Consider the following 19785-nt stretch of genomic DNA (forward strand, 5'->3'; position numbering starts at 1 on the left):
TAGAGAGAGAGAGAGAGAGAGAGAGAGACAATCAAACACAGAGGGTTAGAGAGAGAGAAATAAAGAGAGAGAAAGAGAGACACAATCACACACAGAGGGTTAGAGAGAGAGAAAGAGACACAATCACACAAAGAGGGTTAGAGAGAGAGAAAGAGAAAGAGACACAATCACATACAGAGGGTTAGAGAGAGAGAAATAAAGAGAGAGAAAGAGAGACACAATCACACACAGAGGGTTAGAGAGAGAGAAAGAGAAAGAGACACAATCACATACAGAGGGTTAGAGAAAGAGACACAATCACACACAGAGGGTTAGAGAGAGAGAAAGAGACACACGATCACACACAGAGGGTTAGAGAGAGAGAAATAGAGAGAGACACAATCACACACAGAGGGTTAGAGAGAGAGAGACACACAATCACACACAGAGGGTTAGAGAGAGAGAAAGAGACACAATCACATACAGAGGGTTAGAGAAAGAGAGACACAATCACAAACAGAGGGTTAGAGAGAGAGAGAGAGAGACACAATCACACACAGAGGGTTAGAGAGAGAGAGAGAAATAGAGAGAGACACAATCACACACAGAGAGTTAGAGAGAGAGAGAGAGAGAGAGAGAGAGAGAGAGACACAATCACACACAGAGGGTTAGAGAGAGAGAAAGAGAGAGAGACACAATCATACACAGAGGGTTAGAGAGAGAAAGAGAGAGAGACAATCACACACAGAGGGTGTGAGAGAGAGAGAGAGAGAGAGAGAGAGAGAGACACAATCACACACAGAGGGTTAGAGAGAGAGAGAAAGAGAGACACAATCACACACAGAGGGTTAGAGAGAGAAAGAGAGAGAGACAATCACACACAGAGGGTTAGGGAGAGAGAGAAAGAGGCAAAATCACACACAGAGTGTTAGAGAGAGAGAGAGAGAGAGAGAGAGAGAGAGAGAAAGAGAGAGACACAATCACACACAGAGGGTTAGAGAGAGAGACACAATCACACACAGAGGGTTAGAGAAAGAGAGAGAGACACAATCATACACAGAGGGTTAGAGAGAGAGAAAGAGAGAGACACAATCACACAAAGAGGGTTAGAGAGAGAGAAAGAGAGAGACACAATCACACAAAGAGGGTTAGAGAGAGAGAAAGAGAGAGACACAATCACACACAGAGGGTTAGAGAGAGAGAGAGAAAGAGAGACACAATCACACACAGAGGGTTAGAGAGAGACACAATCACACACAGAGGGTTAGAGAGAGAGAGAAAGAAAGAGAGACACAATCACACACAGAGGGTTAGAGAGAGAGAGAGAAAGAGAGAGAGAGAGACACAATCACACACAGAGGGTTAGAGAGAGAGAAAGAGACACAATCACACACAGAGGGTTAGAGAGAGAGAGAAAGAGGCACAATCACACACAGAGTGTTAGAGAGAGAGAGAAAGAGAGAGAGAGAGAGACACAATCACACACAGAGGGTTAGAGAGAGAGACACAATCACACACAGAGGTTTAGAGAAAGAGAAAGAGAGAGAGACACAATCATACACAGAGGGTTAGAGAGAGAGAAGAGAGAGAAAGAGAGAGACACAATCACACACAGAGGGTTAGAGAGAGAGAAAGAGAGAGAGACACAATCACACACAGAGGGTTAGAAAGAGAGAGAGAAAGAGAGACACAATCATACACAGAGGGTTAGAGAGAGAGAGAGAGAGAGAGAGAGAGAGAGAGAAAGAGAGAGACACAATCACACACAGAGGGTTAGAGAGAGAGAGAGAGAGAGAGAGAGAGAGAGAGAGAGAGAGAGAGAGAGAGAGAGAGAGAGAGAGAAAGAGAGACACAATCACACACAGAGGGTTAGAGAGAGAGAAAGAGAGAGAGACACAATCACACACAGAGGGTTAGAGAGAGAGAAAGAGAGACACAATCACACACAGAGGGTTAGAGAGAGAAAGAGAGAGAGACACAATCACACACAGAGGGTTAGAGAGAGAGAGAGAAAGAAAGAGAGACACAATCACACACAGAGGGTTAGAGAGAGAGAAAGAGACACAATCACACACAGAGGGTTAGAGAGAGAGACACAATCACACACAGAGGGTTAGAGAGAGAGAAAGAGAGACACAATCATACACAGAGGGTTAGAGAGGGAGAGAGAAAGAGAGAGACACAATCACACACAGAGGGTTAGAGAGAAAGAAAGAGAGACACAATCATACACAGAGGGTTAGAGAGAGATAGAGAGAAAGAGAGAGAGACACAATCACACACAGAGGGTTAGAGAGAGAGAGAAAGAGAGAGAGACACAATCACACACAGAGGGTTAGAGAGAGAGAGACACAATCACACACAGAGGGTTAGAGAGAGACACAGAGAGAGAGAGAGACACAATCACACACAGAGGGTTAAAGAGAGAGAAAGAGAGAGAGACACAATCATACACAGAGGGTTAGAGAGAGAAAGAGAGAGAGACACAATCATACACAGAGGGTTAGAGAGAGAGAGAAAGAGAGAGAGAGACACAATCACACACAGAGGGTTAGAGAGGGAGACACAATCACACACAGAGGGTTAGAGAGAGACACAGAGAGAGAGAGACACAATCACACACAGAGGGTTAGAGAGAGAGAAAGAGAGAGACACACAATCACACACAGAGGGTTAGAGAGACACATAAGGGATGAGAGAGTCAGAGGGGGAGGAAGAGAGACAGAGAGAGAAAGAGACCATGGGGGAGAACAACATATAAGGAGAGAGATGGATAGAGAGAGAGAGACACACACACACACACAAGGGGGGGGAGAGGGACCACTGCATTTTAAGTAATAAAACAGCAGAGCTACAGAGAGTTCAGAAAATGAGACTATAAATTAGTGTGAAGTACAGAGGCAAGCTGCTAAGTTATTGGGTGTAAATTTTGAGTAAACAAAATACAAAAAAACGATCCTTTGCTGTAAAAGAGTAAAAAAAACACTAAACCGCATTCATTAAATTATCATTTTCACTAACAGAATCCCTTTCAGTAAAATCTTACTTTAATAAGATGTGGCTGAAACACTGCTCTCTCTGCATCTATTCCTGCTCTGTATAAGGATTTAGGAAGTGACAGTGGCACATTCCACTGCACTTAGAGGGGAAGAACAGAACTCTCTTTTTCACTTTAGGAAAGCTAGCAGGTTCACAGGACAGCAACAAAATATATGAAAGTTGTTTTTTTCCGTTTTTGTTTTGTTTTATATGATTTAACATCCAGCCCCAATCCTAAGTTCCACTTACTAATGCCTCTCACTGGATTGGTTCAGCCCAAATAGGACTGCCTCAAATAAGCACTTATGGGCCATGCAATGATCTTAACCACTTTCATCCAGTAGGTGGCGCAGCATGTTATGTAATGGTGGGCAGGCTTGTGCTTCTCCATTGCACAACATGTAGCTGTGAAAAAAAAATGCTGGGGGAAAAAAATTACATTTTTTTTTTAAAAGCCAATAAAAAAAAATATATATTTTTGCCCATATGAGAGGTGAAGCACTGCCTCACCTGCCTCTAGTGACTGCACATTACTGTTTTGGACCTCTAGAGCAACCGTAGTCCTAGGAACAGAACGCTCTACTTTTTGGACATTCAGGGCTACCGTAGCCATAAGAGCAAGTTTCCTCCCTATGTTGAGAGTTCCGGCGGACCTCTGAGAAGGAGTTCATACCACAGAAGAGGAAGCGGTTTGAAGTAGCTGAGTATTCCGAGTATTTGCTTTGGATGAGAGAAGCTGTGTTTTAATGTGCATTTATTTTGAATAAACATTGTAAGTGTTAACTTTTGAGCGCAGTTGCAATTGTGTGTTTTATTGCACTTGAGTCTTTTCTTTGTGCTTTTTTCTTTTAGAGTGAAAGTTCCTGCCCTACTGCATTTGGTGTGAAGGATACATTTGGCAAACAAGCAGCAGAGGACTCAAGTGGTGTATGAATTTTCTTCATTATCTAAATGTGGTAATATTGTTTAATTTGCTGTGTTATTAGCAGTGTACACTGGTTTTAATCTTTATGTGATGTGTTTTTTGTGATGTTTATTTGAGCAATTTTATTTAAAAATAGGCAGAGTTAATTAATAATTATTACTTACATTTTAAAAGGAGTGTTAGCGCCTTTTTTATTTGTTGTGTATGTTTTTTAATTAATTCACTCTTAACCAATTAAAAAATAATATGTTTATGACATCACTAGTTGGTAGGAGAAAAGAAGAAGAAACATTCATTATCATTGGAAACATATGTATAGTGCGTTATTAGAGTAAATGTTGCAAATTTTTTGTCTAGATCAACAATTTCAATGATGTTATTGTTACACTATCCATCCTGCTAGACATATACAAAGTTTAAAATAATGACAATATATGCAATGAATAAAAACAATTCACCATAATCCCTAGTCTTATTTTATTGAACTGGGAACTTCAACCAAACGTGGGATGTTATAACTATCAGATTTATTAGCAAACACAATGGAACTTAGTAAGTTAGTAAATGTATGGCTTGGTACAGGTAGGTCCTATTGTAACTATCAATATGTAGTAGCAGTATTAGAAACAAATTACAAATTTGTTTTATATTCATTTTTATGTTATAATTCCACATATAGTATAGCTCTGCATCCCATCTCTTATTTATATCTTGGGGATCTCTTGTGTTAAAGAAAAAATCCATTTGGTTTCCTTATTTAATAGGATCCTAAAACGATCCCCAGCTCTGCTGTTTTGGAGAATGAAATCTATTACTAGAAATGAGAAGGCTTTAATATCTTCTGGATGTATAGAAAAATGTTTTGCCACTGGGGTTGATATATAGATTCTATAGGGCCTATTTATTAAAGGTCTTGCGGACCTGATCCAACGCCGCCCCCTGCTGACTCGCGGCCAATCGGCCACCAGCAGGGAGGTGTCAATCAACCCGATCGTACTCGATCAGGTTGATTTCCGGTGATTCCTGTCTGCCTCTTCAGAGCAGGCGGACAGGGTTATGGAGCAGCGGTCTAGACCGCTGCTTCATAACTGGTGTTTCTGGCGAGTCTGAAGACTCGCCAGAAACAGGGGCCCACAAGCTCCATTCGGAGCTTGATAAATGGGCCCCTATGTCTCTAAGGTGTTCCCTGATGTGGTCTTTGGCCATTCTGCTTGTGAAACCTGTATATTGTTTATTACTTATTTTAAATGTAATTAGATAAAATAAATATCATGAGCAGCAATCTAATCAGTATATTATTTTATGGCAGTTATTATTACTCTTGGAGGCAAAGCTTTCCCCTATAGTTATATAATTACAGGCTAAGCAGGGATTCCTCCCACATCTAAAAGATAATTTCCTATGTAGCCAGCATTCCATTGGTCTTAGGGTCTTTAAACACATATTCAATAAGTTCATCTCCCAAGGTAGATGCTCTTTTTGGGATAAACCTGCAACCTCTGCTACAATGGTTTTTAGGGTCTGGTCGGTTTTTAGAATGACCAGATTGTTAGACTGTTATTAACATTATCTTGTACCTTTGTAATCCGTTCTGATCTTTTGTTTTTTAGTAGGGTCTGCCTGTCTAGTGATCTAATTTGGGCTCTAGTTTTCACCAGTTGGTCCAATTTATAACCTCATTGTACTAACCTGTTAGCCAGTGCTAAATAATGCTTGTTATAACTACTTAGCTGGGTGCAATTGCGTCTGTGTCTTATGAACTGGCCTTGCAGAATGGACCTCCTTAGGTGGGATGGGTGGTTGAGTCTGCTCTTAGAATTAAGATATAACTCCACTTCAACTTTTTTGGTGTTTGATATACTATTAAGTGAAATCTCAAGAAATTGTATTTCTCCTCAAACTCTGAAGTAAATTTCAAATTGTAATCGTCATTTAGATATCCCGCAAACTCTTTTGCAAAGAATTCATCACCCTCCCACCTAACTAACAGATCATCAATATATCTAACATAAATGGAAATGTGTTGCAAATAGGGATTCCTATCCCCAAATATGTGGAACCGCTTATACCAACCTGAAAACAGGTTTGCATATGAAGGGGCAAACTTTGCCCCAATAGCAGATCCGAATATCTGGAGATAGAATAGACCATTGAACAGAAAAAAAATATGGGTCAGCAGATAATCCAAAATCTGGATCACAAACTTAATTAAATTGTCATCAAAGGTACTGGATTCTTTCAGAAAATAAAATCCACTGCTTGCTTATCTAGCTTACCTAAATGGTGAGGTAGTCACGAATAAAGAGAACTGACATCAACTGTTAACCAGTTTTATGTCTCATTCCACTCCACTCTTTCTAGTTTTTGAAGTATGTGTTTAGTGTAATTTAGATAAGCTGGATGGGTAACCACTAGCAGTTGTAGTATGTTATACAACCACTCACCCAAATGTTCATTTAAAGCTTAACTCCCGAAACTATTGAGCATCCTGGTGGAGAACTCTTCTTGTGTATCTTTGGCACTATCCTAAAGTTAGCAATTTTCTGATGTTTTGGTAACAAATACCTACACAATTCTTCATCTAAGATACCTAGTTGTTAACCTGTGCCCAATAGATTAAATAATTGTTGTTTTTGAACACTAACGTTGGGTTATTGCTCATAGGTCTGTAAGTGGTAGCATCCTCTAATTGTCTAATCGTTTCTTCATAATATTAGTCCCTATTTTGAACCACTATTGCCCACCTTTATCTGTTATCAAAATATTATCATTTTTTTCTCAATTATTTTAAAGATATGAATTGGTGTTTACTCAAATTGCCATGAACTCTATATTTGCTGTTGTGTTTGTTTCTTATTTTCATTTTTTCATGCAATTCTATGAGGTCATTCTAAACTTTTTCTTGGAAAACTTCTATTAGATGGCCTTTTACCTGTACTGGATAGAAAATACTCTTCCCCCTAAGGTGTTTATTATATATTAGATGTTTCTCAATGGGGTCAACTTTTCTTTCTGATGTCCCTAGCAATTCAGTTAATGTCTGCAGTGTTAGTTGGTCAGGAAAGGTGGTTAGCTCATAAGAATCAATATCATATGTGGTAGACTGAGAATCATTATCAGGTATAGAGGGATGTGTTAGGACAGAGTTGGAAGTAATTGCTTCATATTCAGGTGACAGCACAGGAACTTAATGTGAAAAAAAGTGTTTTTTCAAAGCTATTTATCTAATCAATTTAGTTACATCGGTGATGATATTGAATAGATTGAAATCAGCAGTTGGACAAAAACCCAGTTCTTTTGTTAAGTACTGGTATGTCATCACCAGAGAGTTGGAGGTCTGACAAATTAATCACAGTCCGTACTTGGGAATTATCTTCTTCTTGTTTTTTGGTGATTTCTTAATTTGTCATCCCTTTTCTCTGGAATAGATTGCAAACTGATCTCCCCCTCTCTATTCTCCTCTTTTACATCTATTTTATTTCCTCTGGATTTCATTTTTCTTGTTAAAAACTGGAGGACGTTGATGGCTGTTGATCATCTATAGTTATCGGGGTGTCACAATCTAAAGAGCAGTCTATGGGGGTAGATGCTTGATAGCTCTTAACTACTTATCCAAATTGGTAAGGCTGCTAATAACAGTGCTGTAATTATGGGAGATTTTAACTACCCTGATATAAACTGGGCCAATGAAACTAGTAATTCAGCTAAGGGGGATAGATTTTTAAATGTTCTCAGGGATAACTTCTTGTCACAATTAATAGAGGAGCCAAATAGGAGTAAAGCTATATTGGATTTAGTGCTATCAAACAATACAGATATAATATCAAACATAGAAGTTAAAGAACATTTGGGTAACAGTGATCATAACATGGTCACATTTGAAATCTATTTTCATATGCAGTGTTTTAAAGGCTTAACTAAGACTTTTAATTTCAAGAAAGCAAAATTCAACGATTTAAGGAAATCATTAAATAATATAAATTGGGACAATGTATTTTCTAATAAAAATACAGAGGATAAATGGATAATATTTAAAAATGTGTTAAATAAATATACATATCAATACATACCATATGGTTATAAAAATAAAAAAACTAAGCCGTTATGGCTAAATAAAAATGTGTTAAGAGAAATTAGGAAAAAACGTAGGGCATTTAAATTATTAAAAGAAAATAGTACAGACTCCGCATACAATATTTATAAGGAATGTAACAAAGCATGCAAAAAGGCAATCAAATTAGCCAAAATTGAAAATGAAAAATGAATTGCCAAGGATTCTAAGTCTAACCCTAAAAGGTTCTTTAAGTACATAAATAGCAAAAAATCTAAGAAGGATAATATAGGTACATTAAAATGTGTGGAGGGTAGCATGATTAACAGTGACAGGGAGAAGGCTGAGATACTAAACCAGTTTTTTTCTTCAGTATACACAAGAGAGGAACCATTGAATTATACTTTCGAACAGAATAGAACATGTCAGTCCATACCACTAACTGGGTTTTGTTTAGAGGATATCAGGAAAAAACTTAAAAATATTAAGGTAAATAAAACTCCAGGCCCAGATGGAATACACCCAAGGGTGTTAAGTGAATTTAGCACTGTTATAGACAAACCTTTACTCTTAATTTTTCAAGACTCATTATCCTCAGGCATGGTACCCCAGGATTGGCGTAAAGCTGATGTGGTGCCACTCTTCAAAAAGGGAAGCAGGGATGATCCAGGAAGCTATAGACCAGTTAGTCTGACATCAATAGTGGGGAAGATATTTGAAGGGATTATAAGGGATTATATTGATGAGCATATTCGTGTAAACAAGATTATGAGTTCTAATCAGCATGGCTTTAGGAGAAATAGATCATGTCAAACTAATCTAATTAGATTCTACGAGGAAGTAAGTAAAAATATAGATAAAGGGGAATCAGTTGATGTGATATACTTAGATTTTGCAAAGGCATTTGATACAGTGTCACATGAGAGATTAATGCACAAAATTAAGGGACTGGGAATAGCTGAAAATGTTAGCTCATGGATAAATAACTGGATAAAAGATAGGGAGCAACGAGTAGTAGTAAATGGATCATACTCAGATTGGACAAAGGTAATCAGTGGCGTCCCCCAGGGATCAGTACTGGGCCCTGTTCTTTTTAATATTTTTATAAATGACTTGGAGCAAGGATTAAATAGCGACATCTCTATTTTTGCAGATGATACTAAGTTAAGTAAGGTCATTAGGTCAGAGCAGGATGAACTCTCTTTACAAAGGGATTTGCTAAAATTAGAACTATGGACAAGTGAATGGAAAATGAGATTTAATACGGAAAAATTTAAGGTTCTACATTTTGGAAGTAAAAATAAGCAGGCTACGTATTTTTTAAATGGGACAAGACTTAGCCAAACACAGGAGGAAAGGGATTTGGGAGTAGTAATAGATAACAAGCTAAAGATGAGTGCACAATGCAGGGCAGCGGCTTCAAAGGCTAATAAGATACTAGCATGTATTAAAAGAGGCATTGATTCAAGGGAGGAAAGCATAATTCTGTCATTATATAAAGCTCTGGTAAGACCTCACCTTGAGTTTGGAGTGCAGTTCTGGGGACCGATTGCTAAAAAAGATATTGCAGAACTAGAAAAAGTTCAGAGAAGGGCCACAAAGCTAATAAGGGGATTGGAGAAATTAACCTATGAGGAGAGGCTAGCCAAACTGGGTCTGTTCTCTTTAGAAAAAAGGCGCTTGAGAGGTGACATGATTACTTTATATAAATATACTCAAGGCCCATATACAGAGATGGCTGAAGCTCTTTTTATTCCAAGAAAATTGTTTCTGACAAGAGGTCATAATTTAAGGTTGGAGGAAAGGAGATTTAATCTCCTGCAACGGAAACGTTTTTTTCACTGTAAGAGCAATAAAATTGTGGAACTCATTACCAAAGGAGGTAGTGAATGCCAATGCCATAGATACATTTAAAAATAGTCTGGATAAATTTCTGTATATAAACAAAATTCATGGATATGATTGCTAGTATTAAATGGGTCACATTTTTAATGGGGTTATTTAAACTTAACTGGAGCTTTTTGTAAGTATTTTAGATTTGTATAGGTTGAACTCGATGGACTTCAGTCTTTTTTCAACCTTATCTACTATGAGAGAGAAGAGTCCAAAAAGCTGACTTTCTTTGGAGTCTTCTGACCACCTCTATATTGGCGTCATGCTCTATTCAATTTGGTACGTTGGTTAGTGCGTAAACAATTTTGTGTTCTATTGCCGCTCCTTTCCATATTCCAGCTATATAACGTAAAACTTGTAGATCTTTTCATCTCTTGCAAATTTATTGTTCTTCCCTGTCAAGCGGTCACTTTCAAATGTAGCCAAAGTAGTACTGAGCTGCTGGTCATATACATACACTAACATTAATTGTGGCAATAAAACACAAGGTGGCAGAGTGATCTACATTTGCAGAGTGGATTTTTGTGCTAGGTGTAATAACAGATGGTATGACCAATGTATTATGATGCTCTATACATAATAATCGTAAAGGATTATATATGTCTGTTACCCTGGTAACAAGTGACACTGTGTATGTTCATTGGATATAGAAAACAGATGCGTAACTTTTGGTCCAAGTTTCTTCATTGATCAGAGTTTTGAAAGAAATTGCATATTATTAAAATATGGAGGGGAATCATCTATACTATTATGTATACATATGTGAGTATAATCTTAAGTAATAAGATGAGTATTAATGCCTCTATGAATAGTAATATAGATAACAATGTTAGAGTGATTCTGATTGGCTATGTTGCAATATGATGTCACTACCCATTCCTGTTTAAATATAGCTATCACCTATTATCTTTGATAAAGCGCATTGTTTGTAACTCGAAACGCATCAGAGGTCTCGCTTAGACTATGGTGCTCTGCTTTTAACCATTTTACCCTCGTTTGGCTATAAATTACTCTCACCAAGATTACAAGTTGTGCGCTATACATGTGCGTAAATAACGCTAAAAATGTAGTGGTATTGCACTTTCCATAGCGCTGCCATTGAAAGTTACAAAAAAAACATAATTTATGTAAGAACTTACCTGATAAATTAATTTCTTTCATATTGGCAAGAGTCCATGAGCTAGTGATGTATGGGATATACAATCCTACCAGGAGGAGCAAAGTTTCCCAAACCTCAAAATGCCTATAAATACACCCCTCACCACACCCACAATTCAGTTTAATGAATAGCCAAGAAGTGGGGTGATAAAATAAGGAGTAAAAAAGCATACATAAAGAGGAACTGGAAATAAAATTGTGCTTTTATACAAAAATCATAACCAACAAAAAAAAGGGTGGGCCTCATGGACTCTTGCCAATATGAAAGAAATAATTTTATCAGGTAAGTTCTTACATAAATTGTGTTTTCTTTCATGTAATTGGCAAGAGTCCATGAGCTAGTGATGTATGGGATAGAAATACCCTATATGTGGAAGACCACAGAAGAGTCACTAGAAAGGGAGGGATAAAATAAAAACAACTATTTCCACTGAAAAAATTAAATCCACAAAAAAATAAGTTTTTCTTATAAATTTCACATAAATTTCAAGAAAAAAAACTTAAATCATAAGCAGAAGAATCAAACTGAGACAGCTGCCTGATGAACTTTTCTATCAAAGACTGCTTCAGAAGAAGCAAATACATAAAAATGGTAAAATTTAGTAAATGTATGCAAAGAAGACCAAGTTGCTGCTTTGCAAATCTGATCAACCGAAGCTTCATTCTTAAAAGCCCAAGAAGTAGGGACTGATCTAGTAGAATGAGCTGTAATTCTCTGATGCGGAGACAGTCCTGCCTCCAAATAAGCCTTGTGAATCAAAAGCTTTAACCAAGATGCAAAGAAATGGCAGAGGCTTTCTGAACTTTCCTAGGACCAAATATAACAACAAATAGACTAGAAGTCTTCCTGAAATAATATTTCAAAGCTCTTACAACAGCCAAAGAATGTAAAAATCTTTCAAGAGTATTCTTAGGATTAGGACACAAGGAAGGAACAGCAATTTCCCTACTAATGTTGTTAGAATTCACAACCTTAGAAAGAAATTTAAACGAAGTCCGCAAAACAGCTTTATCCTGATAAAAAATCAGAAAAGGAGACTCACAAGAGAGAGCAGACAATTCAGAAACTCTTCTAGCTGAAGAGTCAGCCAAAAGAAACAACACTTTCCAAGAAAGTAGTTTAATATCCAAAAAGAATGCATAGGCTCAAAAGGAGGAGCCTGCAAAACCTTCATAACCAAATTAAGACTCCAAGGAGGAGAGATTGATTTAATTACAGGCTTGATATGAACCAAAGCCTGAACAAAACAGTGAATATCAGGAAGTTTAGCAATCTTTCTATGAAATAAAACAGAAAGAGCAGAGATTTGTCCCTTCAAAGTACTTGCAGACAAATGAGACATAGAGAGGCGGCGTTCCTAGCAGCGACCACGGACCTGGCGAGGTAACCGGAAATGATACCGGTTTCAATGCAGACTTCCCATGGAGAGCCAACGGAGTGCCGTAGCAGTTGCGAAACCCAGCCACTATACAAGTGCATAAACGAAGAGGAAAAGCAGGCACTGCATCGGGGTTCCATAAAACTATAATGCTTTATTTCACATGATTAAAAAATAAAACAGCTACATCCGCTGTATAGTACGCTTAAGAGAAAAGGTACAAAATGTCAAGTACAAGGCAGGGGAGAGAGAGAGACACAAGAAATGTCTGACTAGTTTCGAGTCCTCACAGGACTCTTATTCATAGACATAAAAAGGAGAAAGAGATGCTAGCATTTAAAGGGAAGCCTGTGTGCAAAAAACAGCTGGTTCCTATACAAATTAATTAGGAAACCAGTTTGTGGTTAACCTCTAAATGTACAGTTCACTCCTAATCCTTAACAAAAATGATAAAAACAAATAATGAAATTCTCAGAAACATAATGTTTGATTGAACAGTAGATAATCTCATTTATAAGTACTTGATAGGAAAGGTACACTTAGCAATCACTGTGTAAGATGTATTTAGAAAGTATAATTTCTTAATATCCTCAACTTTACAAGAAAATAAATTTATAAGAAATGTATAGAAAATTATCTTCCTATGGGATATAATGAAACATGTTAGATGTAAATAAAGCTATATTTATATCCTGTTGATAGATTTAGGACAAAGAATTGTATATGAATATATAAACATATATAAAATATATGGATATAATATATGTGAGTAATGTGGTACATACATTCTTAGATGAAGATAAACATTTAACACTTTAAGTGTCAATGAAGACATTTATATCACATTCACGATTCATACCCCTAGGGGAACGAGTTTGTAATTTTAACATCCAGAATAGTTCTTTCTTTTCCAAAGACTTAAATTTATTTCCACCTCTGATGGGCAAATTTACAGTGTCAATTATTTTTATGCTTATATTGGCTTCGTTGGTAAAGTGAAAACTATTAAAGTGATTGGCTACTGCATTCTGAAGGCTGTTTTTCAGACACTTCCTATTCTTCCAGCTGTTCTTCTCTTCTTTCTTCCTCCTCTCCTTCTATCTCTCCATCCTCTTCATGTGATTTTTTACAGGAGGCGGTGGAGGCAGTGGAGTCGCGAGATCCAGAACAAACGGTTCGTCCAAAGACACGATCGGGGAACTCCAAACCAAAAGAAAATGAAAGAGATGGAGAACAAAAAGGGAAAAACAAATTGACAAAGAAAGGACTATAAAATCCTATCCTGCTCATTCAGAAGAACAAGCCCTTGGAACTCTTTCTTTTAATGATAATGTTAGTGTGGTAAATTTATCCAAGTACACCCTCAAGAAAGAGGAGTTTCAGGTTTTGTCCAAGGGGCTAGGGTTTGCTCCTTCAGGCAACTTTTCTTGTTTCAATACATTTCTCAACATCAATAAGTTTATCCGTAAACTAACTCTAAAAAGGTTTTTTGCATTAACAAATTCTGAAAACACATCTGAAGAGGCATTTAAGGTTGAACCTCCTTCATCTCACATTAATAGTGAAAATCCCATTTTGTCATTTGAAGATGCTAAGGCCTTGGTCACCCTTACAGATTTATTTAGTGGGGACCAGGAGATTGGTAACCCCAATAGGCTTGTCCATCCAAAGAAGACAAAAATGGATTTCTATCCTACACAATACAGGGGGGCTATTATTAATTCTTACCAAAAATTGGTTCAAGAAGATTTATTTGAATTGGAGAAAAGAAATAATACCAATGCTGCCGTCCATAATCTGTCTTATAAAGAAAAACAGGCATTAAAATCACTTCAAGACAATAATAACATTGTCATTAAAAATGCGGATAAGGGCGGCAGCATTGTTATTCAAGATAAAGAAGCTTATTTTAATGAAGCCATGAAACAACTTAATCACACAGAAACATATAGAAAACTTCCAGGTAACCCTATTTTTCTATATAAAAAGAAATTACAATCCATTGTCATGGAAGGTGTAGCTTTGGGTGTCTTTGGAGAAAAGGATATCTCCAATTTAATACCTGAACATCCCCTTACTCCTATTTTCTACCATTTCACCAAGGTTCACAAGGACCCCATCTCCCCACCAGGGAGACCCATTGTTTCAGGGGTGGGGTCCTTGTTTGAGCCTTTGGGGGCATGGCTAGATGATGTATTACATGGCCAGATTAATTGAAATTGTGGACACTGTCAGTTGGAAGGAAAATTATTCATGGGCAGTAATTGATGTATGCTCACTATATACATGTATCCCCCAAGATCTAGGGGTACAAGCAATAGAATTTTTTCTTCAGAGAGAGATGGACCTAAATATCCATATCAAACAATATGTAGGAGATGTGTTAAGATTCTTACTCTCACATAACTATTTCTGGTTTGATGGATGTTTTTATAATCAAATATGTGGCACCACCATGGGGGCAAAGTTTGCCCCTGCCTTTGCAAACTTATATGTCTCCTGGTGGGAATTGTCACATATTTATAATACACATAATCCTTGGCTCGAAGATATCCTATTATACATTCCTTACATTGACGATCTGTTGGTCATTGTAAAAAAACCACTGGATGATGCAGAATTTAATATTTTTATGGATTACATCAATGTTAATCCATTTAATTTAAAATTTACAGGGATATTCAGCACACAGAGTGTTAACTATCTAGATCTCACATTAGAAATCATTGACAACTGCATTGTCACAAGCACTTATCGTAAGGAAACTGCAGGCAATACTATTCTGTACGCCACGTCCCAACATCCTACACATTTAATTAAAGCAATACCACGTAGTCAATTCATCAGGATACGGAGAAATACAAAGTCAGATCATATTTATGAAACACAATCTTTGGAATTAAAAAAAAGACTAATCTGTAGAGGATACAATGCCAATAGTTTAGAAAAATGTAGAAAAGAAATCAAAAATTATAACACAACCTTAGGAACACATAATAACAAGAAAAAGAGAAATGAATCTAGTTTCAAGGATGCAATAGTTTTCTCCACAGCATATTCCAAACAATATAATGACATTGTAAAGATTTTACAAAAACATTCACACATTCTTTCAGGAGATGATACTCTAAGACCCCTCATTAACAACATAAAATATGTTCCTAAAAAATCAAAAACTTTGGGACAAACAATATCCCCTAGTCTAGTTGTGAGAACTAAAGGAAACAAACATGATTGGTTAACACATAAGGGAAATTACAAATGTGGCAGACGAAATTGTAACATGTGCTCACATATTCAGGAAGGAAATGTATTTTTCAGCACTAGCACAGAAAAAGAATATACTATAGATTTCTATGCAAACTGCAGCACCACTTTTGTGGTATATCTCCTTACATGTAATATATGCAAATTGCAATACACAGGACAAACCTCTAGGGAAGTCAGAAAGAGGTTTAATGAGCACACAAGAGACACAAAAAATTATAATAAAGATTCTGCAGTAGCCAATCACTTTAATAGTTTTCACTTTACCAACGAAGCCAATATAAGCATAAAAATAATTGACACTGTAAATTTGCCCATCAGAGGTGGAAATAAATTTAAGTCTTTGGAAAAGAAAGAACTATTCTGGATGTTAAAATTACAAACTTGTTCCCCTAGGGGTATGAATCGTGAATGTGATATAAATTTCTTCATTGACACTTAAAGTGTTAAATGTTTATCTTCATCTAAGAATGTCTATCTTCATCTAAGAATGTATGTACCACATTACTCACATATATTATATCCATATATTTTATATATGTTTATATATTCATATACAATTCTTTGTCCTAAATCTATCAACAGGATATAAATATAGCTTTATTTACATCTTACATGTTTCATTATATCCCATAGGAAGATAATTTTCTATACATTTCTTATAAATTTATTTTCTTGTAAAGTTGAGGATATTAAGAAATTATACTTTCTAAATACATCTTACACAGTGATTGCTAAGTGTACCTTTCCTATCAAGTACTTATAAATGAGATTATCTACTGTTCAATCAAACATTATGGCCTAGATTTAGAGTTGGGCGGTAGCCGTCAAAACCAGCGTTAGAGGCTCCTAACGCTGGTTTTAGGCTACCGCCGGTATTTGGAGTCAGTCAGGAAAGGGTCTAACGCTCACTTTCCAGCCGCGAATTTTCCATACCGCGGATCCCCTTACGTCAATTGCGTATCCTATCTTTTCAATGGGATCTTTCTAACTCCGGTATTTAGAGTCGTGGCTGAAGTGAGCGTTAGAAATCTAACGACAAAACTCCAGCCGCAGAAAAAAGTCAGTAGTTAAGAGCTTTCTGGGCTAACGCCGGTTTATAAAGCTCTTAACTACTGTGCTCTAAAGTACACTAACACCCATAAACTACCTATGTACCCCTAAACCGAGGTCCCCCCACATCGCCGCCACTATATTTAAATTTTTTAACCCCTAATCTTCCGCTCCGTACACTGCCACCAACTACGTTATCCCTATGTACCATTAATCTGCTGCCCCTAACACCGCCGACCCCTATATTATATTTATTAACCCCTAATCTGCCGCCCCCGCTATCGCTGACCCCTGCATATTATTATTAACCCCTAATCTGCCGCTCCGTACACCACCGCCACCTACATTATAGCTATGTACCCCTAATCTGCTGCCCCTAACACCGCCGACCCCTATATTATATTTATTAACCCCTAATGTGCCCCCTCAACGTCGCCTCCACCTGCCTACACTTATTAACCCCTAATCTGCCGAGCGGACCGCACCGCTACTATAATAAAGTTATTAACCCCTAATCCGCCTCACTCCCGCCTCAATAACCCTATAATAAATAGTATTAACCCCTAATCTGCCCTCCCTAACATCGCCGACACCTAACTTCAATTATTAACCCCTAATCTGCCGACCTAATCTCGCCGCTACTGTAATAAATGTATTAACCCCTAAAGCTAAGTTTAACCCTAACACTAACACCCCCCTAAGTTAAATGTAATTTAAATCTAACGAAATAAATTAACTCTTATTAAATAAATTATTCCTATTTAAAGCTAAATACTTACCTGTAAAATAAAGCCTAATATAGCTACAATATAAATTATAATTATATTATAGCTATTTTAGGATTTATATTTATTTTACAGGTAACTTTGTATTTATTTTAACTAGGTACAATAGCTATTAAATAGTTAAGAACTATTTAATAGCTAAAATAGTTAAAATAATTACAAATTTACCTGTAAAATAAATCCTAACCTAAGTTACAATTAAACCTAACACTACACTATCAATAAATAAATTAAATAAAATACCTACAATTACCTACAATTAAACCTAACACTACACTATCAATAAATGAATTAAATACAATACCTACAAATAACTACAATTACATAAACTAACTAATGTACAAAAAATAAAAAAGAACTAAGTTACAAAAAATAAAAAAATATTTACAAACATTAGAAAAATATTACAACAATTTTAAACTAATTACACCTACTCTAAGCCCCCTAATAAAATAACAAAGCCTCCCAAAATAAAAAAATGCCCTACCCTATTCTAAATTAAAAAAGTTCAAAACTCTTTTACCTTACCAGCCCTGAACATGGCCCTTTGCGGGGCATGCCCCAAGAAATTCAGCTCTTTTGCCTGTAAAAAAACACATACAATACCCCCCCCCCAACATTACAACCCACCACCCACATACCCCTAATCTAACCCAAACCCCCCTTAAATAAACCTAACACTAAGCCCCTGAATATCTTCCTACCTTATCTTCACCTCACCGGGTATCACCGATCGGTCCTGGCTCCAAAATCTTCATCCAACCCAAGCGGGGGCTGGCGATCCATAATCCTGCGGCTGAAGAGGTCCAGAAGAGGCTCCAAAGTCTTCATCCTATCCGGGAAGAAGAGGCGATCCAGACCGGCAACCATCTTGATCCAATCGGCATCTTCTATCTTCATCCGATGAGGAACGGCTCCATCGTGAAGACGTCCAACGCGGATCAATCTTCTTCTGACGACGTCCAACTGAAGAATGACGGTTCCATTAATTTTCCTACCTTAATTCCGATTGGCTGATAGAATCCTATCAGCCAATCGGAATTCGAGGGACGCCATCTTGGATGATGTCCCTTAAAGGAACCGCCATTCTTCAGTTGGACGTCGTCGGAAAAAGATTGGTCCGCGCTGGAGGTCTTCACGATGGAGCTGTTCCTCATCGGATGAAGATAGAAAATGCTGCTTGGATCAAGATGGTTACCGGTCTGGATCGCCTCTTCTTCCCGGATAGGATGAAGACTTTGGAGCCTCTTCTGGACCTCTTCAGCCGCAGGATTATGGATCGCCAGCCCCCGCTTGGGTTGGATGAAGATTTTGGAGCCAGGACCGATCGGTGATACCCGGTGAGGTGAAGATAAGGTAGGAAGATCTTCAGGGGCTTAGTGTTAGGTTTATTTAAGGGGGGTTTGGGTTAGATTAGGGGTATGTGGGTGGTGGGTTGTAATGTTGGGGAGGGGGTATTGTATGTGTTTTTTTACAGGCAAAAGAGCTGAATTTCTTGGGGCATGCCCCGCAAAAGGCCCTGTTCAGGGCTGGTAAGGTAAAAGAGCTTTGAACTTTTTTAATTTAGAATAGGGTAGGGCATTTTTTTATTTTGGGGGGCTTTGTTATTTTATAAGGGGGCTTAGAGTAGGTGTAATTAGTTTAAAATTGTTGTAATATTTTTCTAATGTTTGTAAATATTTTTTTATTTTTTGTAACTTAGTTCTTTTATATTTTTTGTACTTTAGTTAGTTTATTTAATTGTAGTTATTTGTAGGTATTGTATTTAATTCATTTATTGATAGTGTAGTGTTAGGTTTAATTGTAGGTAATTGTAGGTATTTTATTTAATTTATTTATTGATAGTGTAGTGTTAGGTTTAATTGTAACTTAGGTTAGGATTTATTTTACAGGTAAATTTGTAATTATTTTAACTATTTTAGCTATTAAATAGTTCTTAACTATTTAATAGCTATTGTACCTGGTTAAAATAAATACAAAGTTACCTGTAAAATAAATATTAATCCTAAAATAGCTATAATATAATTATAATTTATATTGTAGCTATATTAGGATTTATTTTACAGGTAAGTATTTAGCTTTAAATAGGAATAATTTATTTAATAAGAGTTAATTTATTTCGTTAGATTTAAATTATATTTAACTTAGGGGGGTGTTAGTGTTAGGGTTAGACTTAGCTTTAGGGTTTAATACATTTATTAGAATAGCGGTGAGCTCCAGTCAGCAGATTAGGGGTTAATGTTTGAAGTTAGGTGT

General features: G+C 36.9%; 1 protein-coding gene across 1 annotated transcript in view; it reads left to right on the forward strand.

The window, feature by feature from the left end:
* The window catches only part of LOC128652810 (butyrophilin-like protein 10), a 203017-nt gene that overhangs the window by 85387 nt on the left and 97845 nt on the right, over window positions 1-19785 (forward strand). Inside the window, exon 2 of the mRNA XM_053705761.1 lies at window positions 3871-3945. The gene's annotated coding sequence lies outside the window, so the exon portion shown is untranslated. The remainder of the gene's footprint in view (window positions 1-3870; window positions 3946-19785) is intronic.

Source organism: Bombina bombina, chromosome 3 (genome assembly GCF_027579735.1).
Source record: "Bombina bombina isolate aBomBom1 chromosome 3, aBomBom1.pri, whole genome shotgun sequence".
NCBI classification, from domain to species: Eukaryota; Metazoa; Chordata; class Amphibia; order Anura; family Bombinatoridae; genus Bombina; species Bombina bombina.